We start from the raw sequence: 12,527 nt of genomic DNA, 5'->3' as shown, positions 1-12,527 counted from the left end.
CAAACTCCACACCCGAAAAACAAATAACCCAGTGAAGAAATGGGCAGAAAACATGAATAGACACTTCTCTAAAGAAGACATCCAGATGGCCAACAGGCACATGAAAAGATGTTCAACGTCGCTCCTTATCAGGGAAATACAAATCAAAACCACACTCAGATATCACCTCACGCCAGTCAGAGTGGCCAAAATGAAGAAATCAGGAGACTATAGATGCTGGAGAGGATGTGGAGAGATGGGAACCCTCTTGCACTGTTGGTGGGAATGCAAATTGGTGCAGCCGCTCTGGAAAGCAGTGTGGAGGTTCCTCAGAAAATTAAAAATAGACCTACCCTATGACCCAGCAATAGCACTGCTAAGAATTTACCCAAGGGATACAGGAGTGCTGATGCATAGGGGCACTTGTACCCCAATGTTCATAGCAGCACTCTCAACAATAGCCAAATTATGGAAAGAGCCTAAATGTCCATCAACTGATGAATGGATAAAGAAATTGTGGTTTATATACACAATGGAATACTACGTGGCAATGAGAAAGAATGAAATATGGCCGTTTGTAGCAACGTGGATGGAACTGGAGAGTGTGATGCTAAATGAAATAAGCCATACAGAGAAAGACAGATACCATATGGTTTCACTCTTATGTGGATCCTGAGAAACGTAACAGAAACCCATGGGGGAGGGGAAGGAAAAAAAAAAAAGAGGTTAGAGTGGGAGAGAGCCAAAGCATAAGAGACTGTTAAAAACTGAGAACAAACTGAGGGTTGATGGGGGGTGGGAGGGAGGAGAGGGTGGGTGATGGGTATTGAGGAGGGCACCTTTTGGGATGAGCACTGGGTGTTGTATGGAAACCAATTTGACAATAAATTTCATATACTGAAAAAATAAATAAATAAATAAATAAATAAATATGGTAATAGCAGGGAAATAATCACTTTCATATATAATGAAGAAGACCTTCTTTTGTCTTTTGTCTTTAGCTGGAGATGGTATTTAAGGTATTGGCTTCAGCCATTTTGGGGAGTTAGTCAGCTTTCCTGGGTATTTCCCATGTATATAGGAGGTATACATGTTATTAAACTATATTCTCTTTTTCTTCTGTTAATCTGTCTTTTTATTACAAGGGTATTTCAGACAGGAGACCTGTTCCTCCCCACAATAGTAAATCTTTGTTCTTTTTTAGCATTTGGGAAAAAATGATGATATGAATCACTGAAAATATGAATTTTGGAATATTTTAAGAGGAATAGTTTTCAAACCTTCAAGGTTTTAAGACTTTCATATATACTGTTAGTAGGCAAATTTGAAAAGTGCATTCACATAAATGTTATTATTTAATATTCTTTCTCTACTATAAATTAGATAATATAATATGCATCTCTGTTTTGTTTGTTTGTTTGTTTGTTTTACTATAAACTCATAAAGTCTCAGAGATACTCATAGCTTCTTAGAGATCTCAAAACTAAATCATGGAAGAACTGGTTCTAGTGTCATTTGTTTCACTCTGGATTCCTTGTAAAAGCTGTTTCTGAAAATAATATCCTAGCTGTTCTTTAACAATACACCATTTACAGTTAAGTTAATTTGCTTGTTTGTTTGTTTGCTTTATAGTAATGAGGATAAACTACATACTGCTTTGCTGATTGTGCATGCCACGACTACTACTCATATACACTATGATGTAAATAATGTCTTTCCAAGCTAGAGTTGTGTAGCAAAGGCAAAATCAATCAGCATTCCTGTAGTCAACAGTTCATATTTTAAAAGCAACTAAAATCATACTGGGGCTAAAAGTGAGATTAGAGATGATGTCATTCAATGACATCACTTTACATATGAAGAAACAGGCCCACAAATTTTATTTCATATTTGCGAGATGGAAACCTATCTTTTTTACTCCCAATACATTGCTTTTTACACAACACTCAAGTTTTAGGTACAGTTGTTGGTGATAGAGGAAACTAATGTACCAAGAAATTAAATACCTAAATTAGTAACCTAGGTATTAGTCAAATGGTTAATACAGTACAATAATATAGTGTGGTAATATAATAAGTACAGATATTATTACTATTCTTTTGATTAAAGGTTCTCAAATTTTAGCATGTGTCAGAATCACTTGGAGGATTTTTTTTTAAAAAAACAGTTGGCTAGACTCTACTTCCAGTGTTCTTGACTCAGCAGGTCTGGAATAAGGCCTGAATATTTGTATCAACAGCTAGTTCTGCTGGATCAAGGACTACACTTTGAAAGTTATTTGTTTAGATCAAAGGTTTTAAAATTTATTTTTTATTTTTTTTTTACATTTGTTTATTTTTGAGAGACAGAGAGAGACAGAGCACAAGTGGGGGAGGGGCAGAGAGAGATTTAGGATATAACCTTAAAAGTTACTCATCTTAAAAAAATCTCTGAGAAGATTCTCATATATGCACAGATTTAGGGAAACTTGCATCACAGTAAACAAATCTAATTGATAAATCTTTAAGATGAAAGATAAGAATATCTTGAATAAAAGCAACTACTACTATCTAATGTTAGTTTTTGCTATTTTGTTATTCTTTTTTGTTAAAAATAATGAATTTTACTCATGCCTGATGTACATATTAAGAAAATCTAGGCTTAAGAAGCTGTATGAAAATATGTGATGGCAACAAAAATCTTTTATTTTTATTTACTGACTTTGAGATTTACTTATCACTTATCTAATTTATACATATTCTTTTGTGTAGTCTTCAAGTGATTTTGAATGTATTTCATGAGGTGTTGACTAGATTTCATGAAGAGTTTTCACAGAGTACAAAATTGAGTGACAAGTTTTAATTTTTCTGTGGTAATTACTGCTAACTTTCCTAGTTAATCCAAGCCTCCATGTGGATGACACAAAAACAGCTTGCTTCATTTAATATGCATAACAGATACTATTATATTTCTACACATCGAATAGTATTTTCATATTGTTAAGAATTGAGTGTGGTATTTCAGTCTGAATTGTTGCAGTTTTTTTCAAGTCAATAATACAAGCCTACAAAATTAAAATGCACTACTTGTGTCAAACATAGCAAAATCATTGTTTGTTTATTTTTTAAGGTGCTAATAAAAAAGATTAATGATACTGCTGGATAATGAAACAATCTGCCAGGAGGCAAGCCCCAGAATATTGAGTAGCACAGTAGCAAGGAGAGCTCGGGGGGAAAAAAAATATTTCTCTCTTTGAATACATTCAACAGAATTCTTTTCTACCATCCAACTGATATTTGGAGTTTAAAAGAGTTGGCTTTCTTTTTATGTGTTGTTCAAATGTCTTAGAGATTATTTACCTCCAGACAGGAAGCACTTGCATTTGAAGAGATTTTTGCCAAACAATCAATAAGGGTATTTGACCTCCATAAAAGCTCTATTTCCTAAACAAAGACACCCACACTTAAAAATATTACACACTGCTACACCTCATTAATGCAGAGCCCCTAACTCAAACTGATGATAGTTCAAACAAGTTAACTTCTGAAGATAAAGAAGAATTCTATGAAAGAAATTTAAAGTTCATTAAGCTCAATGGGGAAAAGAGAGGTAACCAAAGCTTTTACTTTATCTAGGAAACTATTTCAAGTCTTTTCAGTAGCACAGAAATTACAAGTATTTGCATGTTAAAAAAAAAATCATTCCTTCCAGTAGAGTCCAAAGGGTGTTGTAGTAGGCTCTACTTGATTAACTTAGTTATCTGTGCCTGATGAATCTGAATGCTTAGAATATCAATATGATAGGGGCGCCTGGGTGGCTCAGTTGGTTAAGCGTCCAACTTCAGCTCAGGTCATGATCTCACAGTTTGTGACTTCGAGCCCCTATTAATCGCTGTGCTGACAGCTCAGAGTCTGGAGCTTCCTTTGGATTCTTTGTCTCCCTCCCTCTCTCTGTCCCTCCCCTGCTTGTGCCCTTTCTCTTAAAAACTAAATAAACATAAAAAAAGAAAATTAATATGATAACGATAAAAATATAATGATGAAGCAATGTATCAAGTGCCTTAGACACTAGGCATATAGCTCTTTACATATATTGCTTCGTGTTATGCTAAATGTATATAAGGTACATATTAATTTACAGATAAGAAAACTAAGGCTCCAAGTCATATAGCTTTAAGCAGCAAATAAGTTGGCTTTAAAACCTTTGATCTAGGGGAGCCGGGGTGACTCAGTTGGTTGAACATCTGACTTCGGCTCATGTCATGATCTCGCAGTCAGCGAGTTCAAGCCCCGCATCAGGCTCTGTGCTGACAGCTCAGAAGCTGGAGCCTGCTTTGGATTCTGTGTCTCCCTGTGTCTCTGCCCCAACACCACTCATGCTCTATCTCTCTCAAAAATAAATAAAAAATTTTTAAAAAGTGGGAGAGCCTCTCTAGTTTCAGGAAATTCTTTAACTATGGCCCTTATATCAGTCTTTGAACAAGGGGTAAAAAATATCTGAGAAGATTTGTCTGCAAATTCAGGTGGTTTTATTTTAAAATGTAACTGTTTAATAATGTCTTTAGAGTAGAAAGGCAGTTAAGACAGAGAATTAGTAAAATGTGAGTACTCAAGTAAAAATGGATGGAGGGGAGTAATAGTAGTCCCTTCAATTTTGTCGTCTTTTGATTTAGGTTCCTCTTGTGTCTTTCATTTTTCATTAGTTTTTGTAATGAGTCTTTTAATGAAGCTAATTTGGAATATTGAAGCCTTTTGGAAGCTTTTACATACCAATTGCAATAGGTATCTCATCCTGTTTGTTTAATTTGGGAACCCTTACTTTTAAGTGCACTTCTTAAATGAATGATATTGTCTGATTGGAGTGTTCCCCATAATGACCATTACAGTTTTAGGTTATTTTAGTATGATTTTACCATATCTATAGATATCTACAGCTTCCAGGACTATAGTTCTTACACAAAAAGTAAGTAGGTGTGCCAGAAGTGGTACACTTGACCCTTTTGAGCTGAAGAATCATATTTTATGTGTTAGTTTATTCATTTGCTTGGTTTTGCTAATCCTTTTGATCTTTTGAAATCAAACTAATACTTAAAAGGGATGTTCCACTGGCTTGGAAATTGTGTCATGTTTTACAGTGTACCTTGTGCATGGAAATTTTCTTGAATTTGGTAGGTGACTTACTGTCAATATAACCTACTTCATAACCAACTTATTTTAACATGGATATCTTTAGAGTTAAGTGGTGAGTGCTCTATAAGTTTTTAAGTATTCAACCTTTGCCCACCAATTTTTTCTGGCTTTTTGTCCTCTAATATCCTCATTAGCAATAACCTTTATCTACACAAAACAAGGCAAACTAGTATGCACACCTTATATAGGAGCAGCAACCAAAAAATGTTACTACACCCTGACAAATATAAGGCCCCATGCACCACCAGCCATTCCCAATATGAAACTAGAGATTTGGAAAAAGATTGAACCAGCAAAATCCAAAGAATGGAATGGCAAGCTGATTCTAAACAAATAGCAAAATGCAGCTTGCTACAAGCAGTTCCCAACATGGAATCTGGGGACAGAACCAACGGTTGGAGTCTTCAATCAAATGGGGAATTATGGTCTGAATTACCAGAAGCTTTCAACATAGAACTAGTGATTCCAGACAAATAGGGAAACTAACTGGAAAGCTAATTACACTGGGAGCTCAACACAAAGAAAGTGGAGTTCAGAACTGAGAGGGAACTTACTCAAGGCCCTCAGAAATGTCAAGATAGAACAATGAACTCAAAAGGGTTTGTGGCACCACACCTGTGTTTCTGGTTGTCCCTGAAGCCATCATCTTCTCCAATCCCACCACTGCCACCAAATCTATTAAATAACAAAAATTCAACTTAGTGAATTTAAATATTGAATTAGCTTTATTCAGTGATTCAGGAATTAGGCAGCATGCCACCAAGCAAATAGAAAGGACTTCCACTAAGCTGTAGAAAAGAAAATATTTTTAAGGGCAGAAAGGGGGAAAAGGAAATTATTAGCAAAGAGTGCATTGTTTCAGGCAAGATTATCCTCCTAAGGGTAACAGAAGTGGTCTGTTGGGTGGACTACCTTACCAGTACTAACCAGGTAATTCCAGGTTGACTGGTTAAAGGTCACATTTCCGGGGGAATTTGAAAATGCAGTTAGGTAAGGTATTAAATCTTGGTTTACTGATATGGGGGTTAGCACAAGTGACTCCTGCTGTCTCTTTTTTTTTAACAATATTTATATTATACCAAAACACAAACATGAGTAGATTAAAGACCTAAAAGAAAAGGTAGAAGTATAAACTAAAAGATGAAAATGAAGTAGAATAACTTTGTGATCCTGGAGTTGGGAAAGACTTCTTAAGCAATGGCAAAAACCAGACACACCATTAGGAAAAAAGAAAAAAATAGACATAATTATATAAAAAATTATGAATAAAAATTACATGCAGACTCCAACTTCCCTAGTTTAGCAAAACAGCCTGATTTGGTCATTTTAATTTTTAACTAAACTGCTCTCAGTTGAACCTCTAATTAGACTTGGATTGAGAAAAATATAACTCTACTGTTCTGCATAAAAATTCAGTGCTGGATTCAGAGGTAAATAAGCTAGTGATTGGATGAAAGGATAAAATAAGCATGAAAGAGGGAGAAAGAGAGAGAAAGAGAAAATTTTCAAAAGTCAGACATATACAGTATTTATTTTCAGATTTGCTTCCTTTTGTTGCTGATATGTAACAACCCCTACACTCCAGTCCCTTGTCCCCTTTACCCCTAAATCTGGTCTATAATAATACTACTACACACAATGGCTATGTGTGAATATACAAAGTCAAGGAAGGAAGACTATGATTCACATTTAGGTGTATGCAGCATAAAGAAGAGGAAACAGCTACAAGAGCCCAGTTAGGTAGAAATTAAATATGCTTCTAAATATCCAGATAAATATGAAACGTGAATGACCAAGAATATCCTAAGTGCATCACAGCATGGATATTCAGAAGGATGTAGAGTTCTTTACTATACAGTTAACTCTTAAACAACATGGGTTTGTACTGTGTGGGTCCACTTATACATAGCTTATTTTCATAAATACAGTATAGTATTGTAAATGTATTTTCTCTTCCTTATCATTTTCTTAATAACATTTTCTTTTTTAGCATATTTTGTTTTAATAATACAGCATATAGTAAATATAACATACAAAATATGTGTCAATTGACTCTTATGTTATTGGTAAGGACTCTAGGCAACAGCAAGCTATTAGTAGTTAAGTTTTTGGGTAGTCAAAAGTTATACTCAGATTTTTGACTACATGGGTGGTTGGCATCACTAACGTTGGCACTGTTTAAGGGTCAACTCTATGTGGGTATAGGGTTTCAAAAAACTATGGGTAAGGTCAGGATATATATTCATATATATTGAGAAATTCATATATATGACACAAACTAGGCCAATCAGATACTTTCTCTCTGGATTTGAATATTAAGAGTGAAGTAACACAAAGGCAAAAAGTGATTGGTGTTCATTCATTTCAACAGTGGTTTCTTGGTGAAGATGTCCACTAGATTCTATTCTCTAAATCTCTAGAGTTGTCTCATTTCTTTTACTTTTTAACTTTATATTGCAACTAAGAATTTTAGGGACACCTGGGTGGCTCAGTCAGTAAAGTGTTCGACTCTTGACTTTGGTTCAGGTCATGATCTCATGGTTCCTGAGATTGAGCCCTGCATCAGGCTCCATACTCAGAGCATGGAGCCTGCTTGGAATTCTGTCTTTCTCTCTCAAAATAAATAAACTTTTTTAAAAAAGGAATTTTAATGAATACATCTGTTAAATCTGCTTTTTTCATGTACACAAGATCATAAGGTGGGAGCACATACTTTTTATTACCAATATTCCATTCAAACTGTAACTTCTCTGTTCTCATATTAAAGCATCATTCTGATGTCTTTGCAATAATTTGTATATTTATTTTATCCTTTTTTGTGATGGTTTAAAAACTTTTGGTCACTACTTAATATTCACTACAGGTATTGGTTCTCACATGTTTTTTTTACTAACTAAAGTACATGTTTATTCATATTATTATACTTTTTACCAAATGTATTTTTTTCTGTTCCAGAGTCCCATCCAGTATTCCATATTACATTTAGTCATCATGTCTCCTAAGACTTTTTTCTGCTGTGACATTTTTTTAACATAATTTATTGTCAAATTGGTTTCCATACAACACCCAGTGCTCATCCCAACAGGTGCCCTCCTCCTATTTACCTGGCAGGGGAGATACCACGATCACATGGTTTCTTCTGTACCCTAATGCCACCATTCTTGGTGAATATTTATATGTGCAATAAATACCATTTTTTTCATGACACTTCAGCCACCCATTCCCACATCATAAATCTTGCCATCACTCATAACTGTTTCATTCCTGAAATACTGGATTTGAATAACCTACTTTCTAATGACTTGTTTTAATTCCTATTATCTCTCCCTCCTCCTTACTGTATACATTCCATGACCTCATTTAATATGTCCGTCCCTGGGACTTCATTTTCTCCCACTTTGTTAGCCCCTAAAGAATTTATTTCATTTTCTAGCCAGTGTTCCACCATGACTCACCATTTCATTTTCTTCCTATCATCCTTAATTATCTTGGCCACTTGTCCCACTTTTGCATTTGTCCTTCAAAATTTTCAGCCCTTGATTAATTGAACCATCTGCCATATTCACTGTTATACCTGAATAATTGAAAATTGAAAGAAATCTCTGAGGAGTAGTACCATAATAAGTTGATAGCATCCAATCTCACCTTTATCATTACTTTTGATCACTGTACTTGTCTTTGAATTACTCCAATTGTATTTCCTTTTGCTCCACAATTTAAATTTCCTCCCAAACCTTACTCTCAGCACAATGGTATGCCCATTTCTTTAGCCTTTCACTCTCTTTATTTTTAGCCTGTAAGCACAGTGCCTCTTGTATTACGCAGAGACCTTCTGTATTTCTATCTTTCATTCACTTCTAGCTCAACTATCTCTCTCTTCTCCATTTCCATGAACTTATCTTATTCTTGTATGCTTTTCTTTTTCCAAATAAAAAAAAGCAATCATATACTTTTGCTCAAGAAGCCTAAAATTCGGATTCTTCAGTCACGGATCATATTTATCTTATTTGTTTGGTTGTTATTTTACTGTCAGGAATCAGTTAAAACCACTTTACCATCTCTGCTTTTTTAACTTATTTAGTTTAGTGTATCTTACATTGATTTCTTATAGGACAATGGTTCTTAATCAAGAATAATAAATCAGAATTTTTGGTGGTAATTTCCAAATATGTGTGTTTTTAAAATGTAACCCAAACAATAGTGATATGCATCCCTACTTAAGAAAGAACAACTGTTTTAGATACTCCAAACATAAAGAGTAGGGAGATTTAAAAGTCACAAAAAATTTTACAAGAAAACAGAAAATTAAATAACTTCTTATTTTTATATATCACACAAGTGAAAAGGTAAATAATTTCAGCTATGGTTATCTATAATTTCCTTAACACAGTTGGAAATATCTGAGATACAGGGACAGTACCTTATATCTTGGTATCACCCATTCACTTAGAGGCAAAGGAGGGTAGAATGGATTTTAGATTCAGACATATTTAACTATTTGTCCTACTCTAGCTACTTGTCTTTGAAAAAGTTACTTAACCATCCTGAGTCCCCATTTTTCTCATTTGTAAAATGAGATAGTGATAGTAGCTACTTCACTGAGGTGTTGTAAAAATTAAATGAGATGATGTATGCAAAGAACTTAGCAAAGTCTCTGGCACATTGCAATTGCTCAGAAAGAAAAAGTAAGTACTTATTATCTTGCTCACAGACACATACTAGGTACTTGAAGTTTTCATGTTTCTCATGTTTACATTTAGAAAACTACTTACAACCATTTCTACAGCATTTTATAGTTTACTGTTTAAACTTATGTTATTACAGTTAATCCTTATAAAACTCAATATGTTAGGCACATTATACATATGTCACAGGTTAGAAAAATTAGCCATAAATGGGCAATTCAGCTTAAAACAGGAAACCTCGATATGAAAGAATATAGTATGTTTAGGGGACTTCCATACATTGGAGGGAAGAGTGCAAAAAGATGAGGCTTGAAAAGTAATCTTTTGAAACTGTAATTTATATTGTGATTTACAACTATGGTTAGTGCTAATATATATGTACACAATTAGGTTTTTTTAGAGTTGCTTCCAAATACATAACTGGGCTGGACAAAACCACATTAAATGGTTATCAAACTAATCTAAATTCCTAGGTTTATTTCTGAGATACATACATATTTATGGGACCTCCTCACAATATTGTCTAATGACACAATAACACATTAATCAATGTCATGATATATGGAGATTGATAAATGAGCATCTCACCTACCTCTTTCTATTTATATAGACTATTGAATATAGACTCTATTGGATCTTGTGTCTTTCAAAAAACCCCACACTTTTAGTTCATTTGATCATCCTGAGTTTTGTTGATTTTTTTAAAGCAACAGGTGTTTGTTTCTTTTCACCCAGCTGAGGTATGATTACTAGAGAAGAGTTGCTGGATACCGTGCTTCCACAGGCTTCATATTTTCTTCCTCTCCCTTGGATTTCATCCAAAGCCAATTTTGTTTAAACTGCCTGCTGCTGCTCTAGAAGTGACATCTGTTCAAATTTACACTCTTTATCATGGCTGATATGTTGTTTGTATGTTTGTTTACCTCAAGCCTAGTTCCAACTGCTTCTTGCTGATAATTTGTGATTTCTTCCTTCAGTCTATTACAGGTTGGTAGACATTACTTTTGCCTACCATATTCCTTACTTTTTGTCTCATATACCTTACTTTTTGTCCCTTATACTACTCATATCCCTTACTTTTTGTCCCTTATACTACCTGAAACTATGTTTTAAAGGAATCTGGAACTTACATGACAGGGAAAGTATATATTAGTGAATTGAATGGGAACTAACATAATTTTCTTGCTTGCTCACTTTCACATACCATGAAAATATGCTCTAGTAATTAGACAACCCAACCACCATGAAACCCAGAAAACATATCAAAGAACTTACCACATACTGCCTTTTCAATGTGTATGAAGAGAAATATATATGAAAAAAATGCTCAGTTCTGGTATTATTTTTTAGAAGGATCCATAGCAAAGGTTAAGAGTGATCAGAATAAAAATATATTCCCATGGTAAATACGTGAAACTGTAATTTTAACCTTCAAATTCACTGCAATTACATCTACGATAGTTAATTTTAAGGGAAACTTTAAAAATTGAATCTAAAAATAAATATAAGAGTAGACATCATTATTCCCTGTATATTCTCTGCAGTAGAGAAAAGAGATTAAGACAATATAAGAAGGAGCAGCAGGAAGGAAAATTATTTAAATTTTGCAAGTTGAATTAATTTTCAATACTGAATTTAAGAATATTAAAGAATGCATTATTAGTAAGATCACATGTTAGATCAATTAATAGCTATTAGAGCAGAAACACTTGCAAAAAGACACAATAAAAACAGGTTAAATGCATACAGCAGGAATATATCTAAGTAATAAAGAGTAGCAGAGCCAGGCAGACCAGTGAAGAATAGTATGGATGAAAAGCTGGCATAGTCAAAAATACTGGCGTTTTTTCTCAAAAATCCCTGAATGATTATTGAATATCTTTTATATTTAATATTTAATAAGTCTAGAAAACATTCTGAGATTTCATTCATTTCTATAACATCTCCCAGGGAAGAGAACCAGCCAAAGAAAGATAAATGTGTGGTATTTATTTACAGTAAAATAAGTTCCAGATGTCTACACAGGAAACATTTACATTCTGTATTCATTATCTACCCAGGTTCCAGATATAGATATCCATTTCATTAGGTATCTATGTAAAACATCAGAAGAGACATCTTTTTGAACTATGTCATGATCGTAAATGCATCAGAACCATTGTTCTTTTGAGGGACTATAAGAGTAAGAGGAGAAAAAAGAAAGTGGCTTTCAGTTTTAAAAGCTATATTATTCCCTTCCCTTATGCAATGCTCCTTCCATGCTATATAGTCTTTTCATTTTCCCATTTAGGCAATTGAGGCCAGGTACTGATAGTATGACAACACTTTCAGCAATGGCAGTCAACACTCATGACACTTGGAATAATTTCACTAGTGCTGGGAACACCTTTGTTGCATTAATTCAGATACAACATTAGTCAAATTTTCCTTTATTGAAGAACATTGGCACATAAGGGATTTCAAAAATTGGTTCTCTCTAATTACTTGAGAAGTATGAAGATCAGTAGCAGAGAGGTATAAATTCTATCACCCTGAAGACAAGAAGGTTAATGGAAAAAAAAAAAACAGATTTCAGCAGTGTAATGTTTAACTCACATACAGGGTAAGAGGAAATTAATGCCTAAAGTAGATTCTTGTTTTGGAACAGAAACATAATAATGGATCTGACTGTATTTTATAAATTCCCCACAAATGT

This window comes from Panthera uncia, chromosome X (genome assembly GCF_023721935.1).
Source record: "Panthera uncia isolate 11264 chromosome X, Puncia_PCG_1.0, whole genome shotgun sequence".
NCBI classification, from domain to species: Eukaryota; Metazoa; Chordata; class Mammalia; order Carnivora; family Felidae; genus Panthera; species Panthera uncia.
This window is presented reverse-complemented; position numbering follows the sequence as displayed.